Genomic DNA, 17,192 nt, shown 5'->3' on the forward strand with positions numbered 1-17,192 from the left:
AGTTATTACTTTTAGTGGGTGGGTAAGTGGGATGTATGTTCAATTGCTATTCATATTATCAATAACATTCAACAGAATATACATGCAGTCTTTATTGAAAATATTTTTTCATTTCTTGATTACCTTAACTCCACATATTTGATTCGTATAACTCAAGTTTGGAAATTCCTCATCCTATGCTCAAAATTATGTAAGTTAACTTTGTTTGAATTGCAATAGTTATTACACTTGGTGGGTAAGTGGGATGTATGTCTAATTGTCTTTCACATTGTCAACAATATTCAACGAAATATACATATAGACTTTATTGAAAATATATTTCCATTTCCTGATTTCCTTAACTCCACAAATTCTATTCGTATAACTCAAGTTTGGAAAATTCCTCATTCTAGTTATTACTTTTAGTGGGTGGGTAAGTGTGATGTATGTCTAATTGTTTTCCACATTATCAACAATATTTAGTTGAATATACATGTAGTCTTTGTTGAAAATATATTTCCATTTCTTGATTACCTTTACTCCACAAATTCTATTCGTATAACTCAAGCTTGAAAAATTCCTCATCCTAGTAAGTTAACTTTTGTTTGAATTGCAATAGTTACTAGTTTTAGTGAATGGGTAAGTGGGATGTATGTCCAATTGTTTTCCACATTATCAACAATATTCAACGGAATATATATGTAATCTTTGTTGAAAATTCATCATCATGCATTTAAAATTATGCGAGTTAACCCATTATTTGAATTGCAATAATTACTACTTTTAATGGGTGGGTAAATGGGATGTATGTCCAATTGTTTTCCACATCTGTTATTATTGCTAGTTGGATGATCCATTAATACGAAAGAAAGGAACTCTTTATATTTTCCTTTTTAGGCCTATTGCCCTTGAACTTTTTAAGAGAGCTTGGATCAAATGAAACATTCCTTCTTGGTTGGTTGCTGATAACCTATGACCATTGGCTTTGACCTAATCTCAACTCCCATGGTTGAGTATATTTGATCTAGCAAGCTGCTGTCTGTCCCAATCCTAAGTGTTGAACACTTTGTTATAGGTTGGTGTTATAAAAAATAACGTAAATAATAATTTGTCTTGAACACAAAACTATAGTAGTTGAATGAAATAAACGTTGTTTTTCTTTAATTAAATAGACATGTGAATTTTTTTTCTTAAATCAACGGGTAAATCAAATAGAATAAATAGGTAAAATATAAAAATTAAGACATCAAATTTTTGCATAAAAAAACCTCCACTATGAAGAGAAAAAAAACAATATGACCGATCAAAATCTTCCATTATGAAAATAATGGATACATCAATTCTTCTCTAAAAAAATATACTAGAGTTTTGCAACCACCAATGGAAGTAAAAACCAAAATTGGATTATGCATATATAAGACCTGTGGACCCTGCATTTCGAACGCTCGAATGCGTTTCCCACTCGATGGCGAAACTCGATTTTTATTTTGAAAAATTGATTTTTATTGATTATTTGAAAATGACTTGGAGTCGCCACTTATTTTTGTTTTATTTTTAAAAGGGTAAACAAAATAAGAAAGAAAAACCCTAAGTGTGACTCCTTATTTGGAAAAGGTGATCTACGAAAAACCGGATCGGGTTCGGGGGTCAGGTTACTTATCGGGAAGGTACGGTAAAGACCGTAGCACCCCTCTAAGTCCCTAAAGTCGGGTCTCTACTAATAGAATGAAGCTGACATGGCAGCCAATGAGAAAATCAATGAATACTCAAATCGATCATGCACGTATGAGAATTAAAATAAGCGTAGAGAGTGACCATGATGTGAGAAGCTACGTACCTGGGTGGCAAATCGATATGCGCTATCAAGAGGGGGTTAGTGAACCAATATAGTATGAATATACGCGCATCACAAAGCAGAACAAATCAATCTTGCATGACAATCAGATCAATCAATCAATCATGAATCACATATGTAGGGCCCCCACCAAAACCCGTTTATTTTTGCATGAATTAATTCCATAAATTCCATTATTCGGAATTACGGAATTTAATTCTTGCCTATTTTTAAAACATTTTAAAAGAAAACGAGAAAGATATGGAAAAGAATTGCCGAAGAGAAAATGACAATATGTTTTATGGAGAATGGGATTTTGGAACCTAGAAACTCTGAGAATGAAGTTAAACATGGAGTTGGAATTATTTGAAAATCGAAATTTGAAAAGTTATTTACAAAATAGACTTTGAAAAATTATTTGAGGAATAAGAGTGGGAAATCATTTATAGGAATAAAATAAGGATGGAAAGAATAGGAGGATGGCACGTGACATAAAGGTGTTCATGCATAATGATGTCTTGCACATGGGCCCGAGGGGCACCTGATGTAGCTTGTGGGATTGATGATATCAGCTGATATATTCTCTGACTTTCCCCTCTTGGTGACCACCATATAAACCATGCATGCCTTCAAGCAATCTGATATTTGCTTCACAAGCATAACAGATGCAGCACACACCATCGTCACCATTTTTTTCATCACAGGTTGTGCTCTCCACTTCCCATGACTTGATTTGGCTGATAAGGAGACTCGAGAATTGTTATAACTGGGCAAGTTTAGCGAGACACGTGTCTCCTAGTCATTGGTGAGACTTTTTTAAAATACGGCATACTCTTCTTTAATAATCTCCCCAGATTTCCTCATCCAGATGGTCATTTGCTTGCCGACCAAGGACCACTCACATGAAGCTTCCTTGATTTTCTTCTTCAAAAATTTCCTTCTCAATGGTCTTTCCAATCCTGTGACTTCCAGATATACTCTTCATCATCATTTGTGCTTGGTAGTGACGATCACCTTCTCAAACACCAAGTAAGCCAAGTAGAATCCTATACCAAACTGTCCAATCACGTTCTCGTCAAAGCCAGCAGCTGAAACTTCCACAAACTCCTCACGCAGGCTGCATGGTGTGAAATACGGGCGTAAAAGGTTTGGCATATATGAGTATCTTTAGGGAACCGGGTAGTGGGAATGTGCCACGTGGCCACAAAGTGGCCATGCAAAAGCATTTTATTCTTGGTCTGGGACTAATGCAGTTTCGTCCCTGTTGCTTTGCTAAAGATGGATCCAAAGAACACTACCAGAAAACCCCATGTAGTATGTGCACCATTTCCAGCACAAGGGCATGTGATTCCCATGATGCAACTAGCCAAACTTCTAAACTCGAAAGGGCTTCTGCATCACCTTTGTCAACACCGAGTTCAATCATAGGCACTTGATTCGGAGCAAAGGAGAGGACTGGGTTAAGGGCTTTGATGATTTCTGGTTCGAAACAATATCAGATGGATTGCCACCGTCCAATCCAGATGTCAACCTAAATCCCACTATGCTCTGTTACCACATTCCAAAGCAGTGTTTGGCTCCAATGCGACACCTGAGGTTCAGTCCTGGACTGCCTCAGCTTATGGCTTCATGGCATATCTGCAGCACACTCATAGAAAGATGGCTCAATGCGCTGCCAAATGAGCAGGGCATCTGCCTTTCGCAAGCATCTCAGCCAGCCGTCATGATATTGCTCGCATCACACCAAACCCAGCCATTTAAATCAACTGCTATCTCAAAGGAAAGCCTCTTCCCAAGGGCCTTAAGGACTAGACATGTTGATGAGCTCAAACATGTAGCCGTCTTTGAGGGGACCAAACTCTGTTGCTTTCCCACTGGCGTCAGTGCATGAGGGCTCAGGATTCACATTCTTGAAGGCTCAATATCGCTTAAGAAGTTTCATGTAAAGCCTATATGCCGCTGGATACAACCGACGATTTGGAATGACATTGCTAGAGAGAAAAGCTAAGACGAGCATGGGCAGAGCGATCCTTGCGGAGATGGCCTTCTTGAGGAACTCCCACGTGACCAGCACGTTGTTGACCCAGCAGATATGAGACACCAGGAGGTGCGCGAGCTCCGGTGACGACAGCGAAGTCAGATAGAAAGAAGAAGATAGAGAGAAAGAGAGAGAGTTTTATTGAAAAAATTTAATAATATGCAATACAATACCTCTGCTATATATATAGCAGGGATTAGGAAAACAGAGAGGCTTACAACAAACTCAACAAACTAAACTATTAGTTGTTAAGCCGTTTTGCTACTTTTGCCTAATTTGCTCCCTCAAATGAATCCTCCGGGAACCTCTGAACCTTCCACCCTCTGGGAACCATTGATTTGCTCCCTCAAATGAATCCTCCGGGAACCACTGAACTCACACCAAGCTTAATCTCCATTCTTTAGATCAAGAGAAGTAACAGTAAGCTTCCCACATAGCTTGTCAAAGAACCTGAAAGATAAAGGCTTTGTTAACACATCTGCAATTTGATTATCAGCTAGTACATGCACCAGCTTTCTTTCCATTACTTTCTCCCTGACAAAATAAAGGTCTAACTCCATATGCTTAGTTCTTGAATGCAAAACTGGATTAGCTGAAAGGGAAACAGTGCTTATATTGTCACACCAAATTACAGGAACCATAGTCATCTTAGATTTGAGCTCAGACAAGAGGAACAGTTCTGAGGTCAAGCTAGCCAAGCTTCTATATTCTGCTTCAGTACTAGATCTGGAAATAGTGTGCTGCATTTCGTTTGAGAGGGACTTGCAAGAAATGCAGGAAAAGCTTGAGCAATTGCGGCTTGAGAAGGAGAAGACGGAGGAGTTATTGAAGGCTAGAGACGAGATGTTGAAAATCAAGGAGGAAGAGCTCGAGACAAGGGGTCGAGAACAGGAGAAGCTTCAGATGGAGTTGAAGAAGTTGCAGAAGTTGAAGAAGTTCAAACCCACCGTGACATTTCCACTTCACTCTCTGAGAGATAAAGAACAAGAAAAGAAGGAGAAGAACAAAAAAAGGGCTGCCCAGAAACGAAAAGGCCATCTCCGTCGTATGTACTCTGATGCAAGGATCAGTGGAATGAGGCCAAGAAAGCAAACCCGGATGCAGACTTCAAGGAGATCTCAAAAATTTTGGGGGCTAAATGGAAGACAATCAGCCCAGAAGAGAAGAAGCCGAATGAGGAGAAATATCAGACTGAGAAGGAAGCCTATTTGCAGATAGTGGGGAAGGAGAAGCGCGAAAATGAAGCCTTGAGGCTGTTGGAAGAGGAACAGAAGCAGAAGACAGCTATGGAGTTGCTCGAGCAATATCTCCAGTTCAAACAGGAAGCAGAAAAGGAGAACAAGAAGACAAAGAAAGAGAAGACCCATTGAAACTGAAGCATCCTATATCAACATTTTTTTTTTCTCAAAAGAAAGGCGAGCAGCTCTGCTTGCAGAGGATAAGAATGTTTTAGAGATTACCAAGATTGCTGGTGAAGAGTGGAAGAACATGACGGAAAAGCAGAAACGCCCTTACGAAGAGATTGCAAAGAAAAACAAGGCAAAGTATCAGGAAGAAATGAAGTTGTACAAACAGCAGAAGGATGAAGCAGCTGAAAATCTCAAGAAGGGAAAGGAGGAGCATATGAAAATCCAGAAACATGAAGCATTACAACTGCTCAAGAATAAAGAAAAAAACCGAAAATATAATCAAGAAAACCAAGGAGAATCGCCAGAAGAAGAAGAAGTAGAAGGAAAAGGCCAACTCTGATCCAAACAAGCCTAAGAAGTTGGCGTTGGTAATCTCTGAATTTTGGATTTGGAACCAAAATCCCTGTTCCATCAATCACCATCTTTGGTGAAAGGTGCTCTGTTCCAAACAGGAAACCTTCAAGACCATAACCCCGTACAACATTTTCAATTTGATACCTCCACATCAAGAAATTATCATCCTCCAGACGCATCGTAATAAGCTGACTCAAAGGGCTTATTATCATTCTCAAAGATTCGTCTGTGGTCGTCGGATTGCCTCTTCTAGCTTCAGCTGAAGGATCCGATCGTAGCACCTCTCCATTAGTATGATTTACAGGGGCCATTGATGCGTAAGCCCTAAGCTCTGATACCAAGATAGAAAGAAGAAGATAGAGAGAAAGAGAGAGAGTTTTATTGAAAAAATTTAATAATATGCAATACAATACCTCTGCTATATATATAACAGGGATTAGGAAAACAGAGAGGCTTACAACAAACTCAACAAACTAAACTATTAGTTGTTAAGCCGTTTTGCTACTTTTGCCTAATTAAGTCCCAGTGGAGTTAAGAATCAACGAGAGCTGAACCGCCTATAGAAGGGGATCACTGTTCCGGTGATGGCGAAGGCGTTTTGCCGCCGCCGGCGTCGTTCGAGGGCGTCTTTGCTTGCTTTATTTCTTTCTCAATACCAAAGCACTGATAGAGACACCCTTATTTGGAGAAATCTTGAGGATCCAGTAATACAGCGACACGCGCGAGTCAATTACAGCTTGAGTGCAACAAACTTTCCATCTTAAGAAAACCCCTCCTCACAATTACTCTCTCTTTTTATGCTGTCATTACATCTTATGTTGTTTTCCCTCAAACTCTCCCATTTTAATAGCCGAGGACTGAGAACCAATCTTCTGCAATACCCTTCTTCTTCAGGCGAAAATGGGAGATCTAATGCATAATACGGATGGGTACCAGGAACAGGGGATGAACAACAAAATAGAGCAAGAATAACAGGAAGCGAAATGAACCCATTCAAGCCTCATTTCATATATTTATCGAAGGGCTCGAATGCAGGGATGGGTCAAAATGGTTTTTCAAACAGATTACATAGAAAACGTAAGTTCGTAGAGACCAGCAAACTCCCAGAGAGAAGAACAAACCAACTTTTAAAAAATGGGTTAGAAGCAAAACACAAAGTGAGTATAAGCAAACTTCGCCATCAACATGAAACATATTATATCCAAAAAGCATAAATCAAATGACCTGAATATAGAAACAAACCTATGGAAATCATACCTGTGGAAGTCTTTCTCTAGCAAAGATCAGCAGGACTCCAAGTTTTGCTTCAGAAAATGTCTCTCTCTCGACAGCTTCCCCTCCGTAGCAGCCTAAACTCCAGGAATCTCTCACTCTCTTCTCATTTCCCTCACCCCACAGCTCTGGGATCCCCCCTCAGGAAAAAATCCTCCTCAATGACCAGAAAAATCACATTTTCGTTGGTTCTCGCCCTCACCCAGAAAGATGAATCCCTTCCTCTGTAACAGCTTTCCTCCCTCTGTAACAGCTTCCCCCTCTCGAAAAAATCCCTCTCTACTCCCCCCCAAAAGAGATGAACTCTCCTCTCACTTTTTCTCTCTCTCACAGCTCTGGGATCTCTCTCTCTACCCAAAGTAACCAAACAAAAGCTCCTGCCCCCCGGTAAAGCTCCCTGCCACCTTCCTCTTCAAGGACCATATCCATTTTCTCTCCCGGATTTGCCCCTCCGACCATCCCTGCAGCCACCTCCAGCACCCCTACACTCTGCACCACTACCTTGCTAATAACAGAAGACGCTCCTCAAACGGCCAGACGACCTGCAGATCCTCATGCCACCTGTCAACCTTCCATTGGCACTTCAAAAGCAACATATGATTCTGCATTGTCCTCTCAAAAGAAGACACGTGGTTGAGCAAGGCTCTTCCACGTGGCCAAAACGAGCAGCTGCAGGAAAGGCCCCAAATGGGGGTCTACAGACCATTTTCCCTTTTTTTTTTTCTGAAATTTATTGAAGTGAGCCCCCACTTTCACGTGTGAGGGACGACACTCATCAGTTGGCCCCTTTATGATATCCAAGAGTTGGTGCTCTTCATATAAAACACATGGGGGGAGAACTATGAAAGATGCCTCCACATACTCACAAATGGGTCTAAACAATAGTTCAAAAATATTAAATAATTTGTAAAAATATTTCCTCTATTTTTAGTTTCATATAAAATTTATAAAAATAATTTTATTTAAATCATTAATGAATAGTATATAAAAATAACATTTAAATTTAATTATTTTTGTATTTCAAAATTTTAAAATTAAATTTATATTTCTTAAGTTGTAAAGTACTCATTCTTCATTTTATTATTATTATTTTTTTAAATCTTTAATTATATATATATAACTCTTTTTTTTTTTTTTTAAATAAAAATTTGAGGAGACATATGCACCATGCAGGTGTTCGCCATTGCTAGGCAAACAACCAGTGTCTCGTCCGCCCAGACTTCTCAGAGTCTAACTTAATTGTTATCACTTCTCATTCTACCCACTAGGATGCTGCTAGTGCGGTTTGCTCCGTTCCCACTATTAGAATTTTTTAATTAGCTATTTCGAACAAATTAAACTAATTCATATTTATAGGAGCTGAAAGATGGAGAGACTTCACCAAAGTTGGTTGGAAGCAAGGCATGGTGTAACGCCCAAGTTTTTATTTTTAGGGGTAATTTAGGAAATTATTAATTTAATTAATTAATTAATTAAATAAAAAGGAAGAAGGGTGAAAATATAATTTTACGAATAAATACCCTAGGTATAAATTAGAATTCTATTCTTCCTAGTTTGAAGAATAGATATCTATAGGTAAGATTCTAACCCCTAGATTAATATTTTAGATTCATTAGTTAATTTTTAAGCACGTTAGATTTTTTTTTTTTGGAAAACCCAAATATGGTTAGTTTATTATTATTTTTAATTTGTTTTAATATCAAAAAGTGAAAATTTAAGATTTTGATTTATTGTTGGAATTGGGGAGATCTTAAGTTTTTTTAGAAAAAAATAAAAAAAATTCCTGTGAAGATTTTGATTTAGATTAGGGTTAGTTTATTATTATTTTTAATTAGTTTTAATATCAAATAGTGAAAATTTAAGATTTTGATTTATTGTTGAAATTTGGGAGATCTTAAGTTTTTTTAACAAAAAAAAAAAATGCGTGTGCACTGGTTGCATGCGTGTGGGAACTATGCATTCACTTTTTTTGTAAGGATTTCATGGTTGAAATCTAGTTGGTGGATTTTCACATACTCTATTATTAGACTTTGATGGATACTTGGGTATGTAATATTTAATAGTAGCAAGATTCCGTATTGTTAGACTTTGATGGGTACTTGAGTACCGAGTACTGTATTATTCAATAATGGCAGGGCTTTGTGTTATTAGAAACAAATTGGGAATTTATTAATATATTTAAATAAGAAATAGATTAGTTAAATTATAGATAAATAGTAATAGTTATTTCTCTTATGTTATATTAGGTGAAAATTAGATTTTCCAAAATTATTTTTCTCCCAAGTTCAAGGACTTCTTTTTAGGCAAGGGAAATTAATACAGTTATTATTTTTTTTTGGAAACAAATTTTTATATACATATTTTGAAAATATTTTGAATTAATATTCGTTTTATACATGGATCAAATATGTTTTGTATGAAAAGTATGTTAGAACTTTATATTTTGTTTACAATGGAGAAATGTGGAGATATTATGTTTTGCAAATTCAAATAATTGAAATAAGTGTTTGACTCTGGTTTGTTTGGCCCTTATCAACGGGATATAATAATTGACTTATGACTTTTTGGTCATTGTCAATGGGATATAATAGTTGACCTTTACATTCTTAGTGGAGAATGTAATTGATTTGGACCCCAGCCTCTAGGGGTTTGGCTAGAGGTTACTAGAACTAGTAGTGTTTGGTTCCGTCCACCTTAAAGGAACAATTTGAGGCTAACCACCTATTTGAAAAGTCCCACCTAACTGGGCACCATTTGATGTTTGATGACCAGAGTAAATAAATGTTTTGAATGTTTTGATTGAATTTGATATGAAAATGTTTGAATCAGAATTGAAAGTGTATAGTTAAAAGTTTTGAATGTATTGGCAAAACTGACTCAAAGGTTTATGAGAATAATTAGTTATAAAGTCTCCTATTTTGCAAGTGACTTTGAAATATTTGATCCATGGACTGAATTAATGTTCCTATTGGGCTTTGAACTCATTCCTATTTGTTGATAATTTTTCAGGTACCCTTAGTTCGGGCGAGGAGTGATGGTTAGGTCGAGGAATGGTCATCATTAGGATTTTTCTTAGAATGTTATGTGAATATTGTTAGCTTATAAGTTAATGTTCATTTGGATTATTTGGTTTTTGGAAACTATTTAGATATTGAGCTTTTAAATATTTTTTTGATAAGTTTGAAGTTGAGATTTAGAGATTATGAAAATTTGTTAGCACTTGATTTATTCGAGTTTGTAATATATTTGGATAATGGATTTTGGTTGATGGATGCTTAGTTTTAAAGTTAAGTTTGAAGATTTTAGAATTTTGTTCCGCTACTCTGAACAGATTTTTGGTAATTGGTTAGTCCAGTTATAATATGATTTTAGCATAGTAGTGGCTTCTGATTTGGGTCTTATCGATTTAAAATATGTCAAGAAGTATTAGGACAAATAAATACTAAATAATAAGCCCAACAAATCCACCTCAAATTAAACCCACGAATAAGGATACACAAATACACAACTCAAAAAAGCTCAAATAGAGGGACAAAAAACAAATGTCCGATGAAAATATAAGTTTTTACCATAGTTTTTATTAGGACAAATAAATACTAAATAATAAGCCCAACGAATCATGATAAGTACTCAACCTCAAATTAAACCCAACGACCGGTTGAATCACTGACTCAATGAACTGGGCCGTCTGTTTGAGCCTGTATTCTTTGGGCCAAAATGGGCCACATCATCGGGTTTAAAATCTAGGAGGTGCAGAAGTCACGTCCAGCTGCTGGGTCAACCCAACAATATAAAGGCATTTTATTCTCTATGCCTTTTCAATGTGGGGCTGTTTTGAAAACTGGGAGAATAAAATGCAACATGGCTATTTGAAATTTTGAACCCATAACATTAAGCTTAAAAAGTGAGGCCTCCCACCATTACGCTATTTATGACTTATGTAAATGTTTCCATATCAAATAAAAAAATAGATTCTTCCCAAATTTTTTATAATAATAAAAATGCAAATAATTTAAAGTAAAATAATATAATTTTTTTTAAACTATAAAATAATTAAATATATATAAAAATTAAATAACTTTCAATAAATAACTTCACATTTAAATATTATATATATTATTTAATAAAATGTTAAAATATTAATACATCTATATAGTATATACTAATTTGATAATATTAAACAAATAAATATTATTAATTTTTAATTTCCTTACATATTTAAATTTATATAAAATTTTAAAATTTTTAATAATATATAAATTACATATTTATGACGTCACTGGTTTGACCCCCAGTCTGATCAGTGACTGTAACTTTTTCGATTCAATGATCAGTTCGATTTTGAAAATATTGATTTTTACAGATATATCTTAATCTATTGGTAGAAAATTTGACACAATATATATATATATATATATATATATATATATATATTAAAGTTATTTAAAGGAAGAAATTAATATATGTGTAATAAATTTGTAACATTAGAAAATAATATATAAAATTTAAAAACATATTATAAATATCAATTAAGATTGTTGACTTACTAAACCAATACAATATTTTATTCCATTTTAAAAAAATTTAAAGTTCCAACAATCCTCCACAAACTTTTATACTTCATAAGCAAAAATAAAATAAATAAATATAGAAATAAGCAAAAAATAAAAAAAAGACAACTTTATAATATAGGTGTAGGTGTGTTATAGACTTGAACTTAATAGTTTTCATTTGAGGAGTCATAGTGAACTATGTCTTGAACTAAATCTTTGAATAAAAGTGCAAATGTTACACACATGGTATATATATATAGGACTTAGTCTTAAACAGGTTAGTGTTATTAATGGTCATACATTAGTATCTTGATTCACATGAGACTAATTACTAGAGAATAAAACTATTAATGGTAATGTGTTGGTCTCTTAATTTAACCTAATTTCGTAGTCATGGCATGACGATCAATAACTCATACTTAGGTGAGTTTTTCAATGGTACATGTGACCTTATCTTGTAGGACTTTCTGCCTCAAGCTAATCCAAGATAAAACTCTTCTTAATATCACATTAATAACAATATTATCATAAGGATGAGGAAAAAACTCTCTCCTCAAAGTTAGTGCTACTTATGACTCATGTAGTGCATGTTGTTTCTACCGATCGAACCTTCTTCATTGGATCTACAATCATAAAGATTGGGTTATCTTCAAAAGTGACTCCCTTGTAGGCTTAACTCCTTCCTTCCTTTCTATAAATATGAATCTAACTTACTTGCTAATCTTGAGATAAATTACTCATTAATAGATTTTTTTTTTTTTCATATTGCATACTTATGCCAACTTATTACATGTACAAATTGTCTTTCACTTTTCTTGGATCATTATAGTGCTATAATTTTTTGTACATTCAAGAACATTACTAGAACACCATGTATAGAAGTTATCAAAGTATATAGCATTCTCCAATTTTTATAGTATATAGATATATTAGCATTATGAATATGCAACCCCCACATGCCAAAAGAGAAAATAAAATGTTAAGAGAAAAAAATTAACTATGTTATCATTGTTAGGATAGAATCCTTGAAAGTAGTGACATGATGTAATAATTTGATTCATTATATACTATATGAGTAGTTTTCTCTTCTTGCATTATGTGTTTGAGCATTCAGACCTATAATACTTATTGTGCATGACTCGATTGTATTAGGAGTTATACAGAAGATTCAAATTCATGACTTTCTTATAAAGTAGTAACTTGTTCATGATCGGTTCATAGATTTTATCAATCTATTAGAAGTCATATTGCACTACCTCAAAAGTGGTATAATGACTTGTCTTGGTCATTAGGATGTATTTTTTGTCATGAGTGTACTTGTGATTAATAAATATTTTATCAGTTATGCAACTAAGATATATAATTTTGAAAATCATGAAATCGTAAAGTAATGAAATGGAGACTTGATTCTTTTGATTCCAGTAATGACTAATAAATACAAAATTTATTTTAGAATCAAATTCAATATCTATCATATCTTTGAAAAGATAACAAAAGAGAAAAAAATCTGAACTTAATTCCTAATCACTTAGAAAAACAAAATTTACTCCCCTCTTTTAAGATAATTTTTAATCCCATATTTATAAAATTAAAATACTATATATTTATCTATATATAAAAAATCAAATACGTTATTGTTATTTAGGAAGATAATAGCTTTAAATTGTTACTAAAATTTTCTACTTAGATAAAATACATGTAAATTTCATCAATAAGTTATTCTAAAATTACTATATATATTGTGTCTTAACCTATATGTACCGACTGGTCACTTCAAGATACAATCTTAATAACTTTTAATAGTTTTACATTCCAAATTATGCTTATTAAAGCCCAATCTTAATAACTTTTAATAGTTTTACATTCCAAATTATGCTTATTAAAGCCCACAACCAATATATCAGTTACATGTTAAAGAGATTCTTGACTTACCAAACCAATATAATATTTTATTCCATTTTAAAAAAAAAAAATTGAAGTTTGAAACTTTTTTTTAACCATCAAATTCCCAACAAGTGCAGCATACAACCAGCAGTGGGTTGTCCACCCAGGCTTGTCAGAGTACTCTACCCGATCTCATTCTACCAACTAGCCATCCAGTCTGCCACTGTGCGGTTTGGACTTCTTATCCATTGTGAGCAAAATAAATTAATTAGAATGTGTAGGAGTTGAAGAACGGAGAGACTTCATTGGTCTTGGTCTAAAGCAAGACACGGTTTCCAAGGCTTTCCTGATCCTAGGCAATATCCTTTCTGCATAATGGCGATTCCGTCCATGACATCGGAGTCTCCTCCTGAGGAGGATGATGGTTCAATTGACGACGAACCCCCCAATTCTGCAGACAACGGGGCTCCATCATCACCATCATGAATACTCTTCTCTGGTGAGTATAAGCCCTCCTATGCAGTCCAATAAAAGCACATAGTAAAGGGAAAGGCCTTGTATGTACAATGCTTTTATGCTCTCACATCTATTTCTTTTTACCTTTTTTCTTCCATCTAGTTCCCTTAATTAATTTGGCTTCATCTAATTATAAGTAATTCTTTTAATTATTTTTCCAGACGCGAAAGCATGCCACAGTAGACCACGACAAGCTCCAGGTGCATGCAACCACGAGTAAAAGGCAGCCCCCATGAATTTTCTCTTGTCATGGTATTAGTCCCCAAAGATATATAGTCATATAGATATATATATAAAGGAATTATAGAGTCACGTATTAAAGCTAATGGGTCTAGGATGCTCCTATATGTGTGAAGTACCTCTGATCATGTGGATTAGTGAATGTAATTTACTTTGTTCCAATGTTCTACATTGTCGAGTTAATCAATAGCATTTAATGAAAGTAATATGTTGCTATGAACTTTTCCATCTTTTACAATTAATAATCAAATCTTATTTTTAGTCTCTTAAGTTATTATAAATTATATATGTATAAGTACTATATATTATACACATATTACTCTTTCTAAATTAATAAATATTCATTTATCGGTAAATTAATGAATATTTATTTATCAATATATCAATAACCTTATTAAGATAATAATTTCTCTTAGTTCAAAAGTATTAACATTTTCTAAGAGTTTTACTATATTTATTATGATAATTATATTTTAATCATCAAAATCCTTATTTCTTTATTTAATTTAAAATAAACTATCTTCCTTTTATAAGGATCACTTAACATATGTCATAATTTGATTTGATAGAATCATTGTCAAGTGACATTTTTTATTTTATTGCAATAATTTTATATTGTATATATTTTTATGACACATGATGATTAATAAGTGGTAAGAAATTTTTACCATTCTACACATTTTTTCACTATTTGATCATCATCTTTTAATATAACATGTAATAAATGAATTTCAAAAAACATTTTTATTTATTTTAAACTTCATAATTTTTTTTTAGGTATATAAAGGCATATAAAGATAAGAGTAAATAGTAGGGAAGACTGAAATCAAACATATTTTTTTAATTAAAACTTTAAATAGGCCTGTAATATATAAAGACTAACAATTATAATGTTGCACAAATAATTGAATAATACTAGATTGAATGATAATGAACACAAACTCTCGAGTGTGAACTATATTGAACCTTGTTAGTTATTAGTTAGATTTTGGTATGGTCAAGATTATTGAAAAATCAAAGGTGGACAAAAAAACTCCTACTGAAAAAAGAAAAAATTTACCATTTTATTTAGTACGAGCATCTCTTGATTGATTCCATGTTTCCAAAATGACATGAAATTCTTCATCCTTTGTTTGGCTTGGCTTTGAGAATTTGTGTTTATATGAATAACTTTTCCATTTCTATGCCCTGAATTATGATTGGGAAGCACCTTGTAGTCGCCTTCACACATCATTACTATCATTTTGTGGCAAGGATAAAATCCTTGATTCACTGAGATCCCATAGTGGAGCTTCTCTGTACATTAGTCATATTCTCTTCACCATCCAATGTGGTATACCATGATTTTTGAGTTAAAAAATTATAACCAAGGAAAATAGCCCACATGTTGAAGCAATTGGAATGAATTGGGTTTAGAGCGTTAAGCTACTTCACCCAAAAAAATCATGTATTTAATTATTGTTCTTGTCATAGATATCCATACCATAATTATATTCCCTCCACCTTTTTCACCCAAGAAATTATGTATTTAATTATTTTTCTTGTCATAGATATTCATACCATAGTTATATTCCCTCCAACTATTAAAAGGATTGATTATGAAACATTGAGTGCTGCACACAAACTCTTGTAACTCCCGAGTGCTCAGCATTCACCATTGAATATGGTCTACCGTGATTTTTGAATTAAAAAAATATAATAAAGGAAAATAACTGACATGTTTAATCTATTAGTATGAATTAGGTTTAGAGCATTAAGGTATTTCATCTAGACAATTATATATTTATTTATAAAATATTTAATAAAATTTATGAGATATATAAATAAAACAAAACTTACAATTTTTTTCCTTTTTTTTCTTTTCTTTATTTATTTATATTGTTCTATTGTTTCTTTCTATTCCCCTCAAATAGTATTTTAAACATGAAAAGACATTTGGGAGGCAAATGGTGGAGGGGTCACATTTACTACATATATAAATAGTTCCATTTAAAAAATCAATATAGGCCTTAGTCGAATGATTTAGGTAATTCTTTGGGTTAGGGGCAGCCATCATCATGGGTTCGATAACACTCTACCCTTATTGATAACACTCTTCTTTAAAATTAATATTACTTTAAACCTATTGACCCGCGTCAACCTTATCCTTTTATATATTCTAAGAGTTGTGACCTCTTCTTCATTTGCCATTTTAAATTCATCTTAGCTTTTTTTTTTCTTTTTCTTCATTAATTTGATTGTTTTTATCATGCTTTAAACCTTAAAAACTTATAAAAATGGGTCAAACAAAAAAAGGTTAAAGAAATGATGCCCATAACTTTTTTTCTCATGGAAAATTGAATAAAAAGAGGAAATTACGAACAACTAAATTTGAATGAATAGTTGGAGATGACTCATGTTATTTACTTGTCGGTGTAGCCTTAAAACATTTTTTTAAACAATTTCAGGGGAGTAGTTGAATTTGCCCCGTGAATAACACTTTTTGTGGAGAATGATATTATCTTAATTTCATTGACCATAGGTCAATCTTATCCTTTTGCATATTCTAAGAAGTTGTGTGACCTCTTCTTTTGCATTTTAAATTCATCTCACTTTTCTTTTTTCTTTCAAATTGCTTTTATCATGTTTGTAAACCTTAAAAAATTTCTAAAAATAAGTGAAACAACAAAAAGTCAAAGAAATGATGTTCATGACTTTGTTTCTCATGGAAAAATGAACAAAGAGGAAATTCCGAAGACTTTTTTTCTCATGGAAAATTGAATAAAAAGAGGAAATTACGAACAACTAAATTTGAATGAATAGTTGGAGATGACTCATGTTATTTACTTGTCGGTGTAGCCTTAAAACATTTTTTTAAACAATTTCAAGGGAGTAGTTGAATTTGCCCCGTGAATAACACTTTTTGTGGAGAATGATATTATCTTAATTTCATTGACCATAGGTCAATCTTATCCTTTTGCATATTCTAAGAAGTTGTGTGGCCTCTTCTTTTGCATTTTAAATTCATCTCACCTTTCTTTTTTCTTTCAAATTGCTTTTATCATGTTTGTAAACCTTAAAAAATTTCTAAAAATAAGTGAAACAACAAAAAGTCGAAGAAATGATGTTCATGA

General features: G+C 33.4%; 1 pseudogene; it reads left to right on the forward strand.

Moving 5' to 3' along the window:
- Positions 1-3,828: 3,828 nt before the first annotated feature.
- On the forward strand, positions 3,829-5,841 carry LOC100256027 (high mobility group B protein 6-like; annotated as a pseudogene).
- Positions 5,842-17,192: the final 11,351 nt, after the last annotated feature.

The sequence above is a fragment of the Vitis vinifera genome, chromosome 1 (assembly GCF_030704535.1).
Source record: "Vitis vinifera cultivar Pinot Noir 40024 chromosome 1, ASM3070453v1".
Taxonomy (NCBI): domain Eukaryota; kingdom Viridiplantae; phylum Streptophyta; class Magnoliopsida; order Vitales; family Vitaceae; genus Vitis; species Vitis vinifera.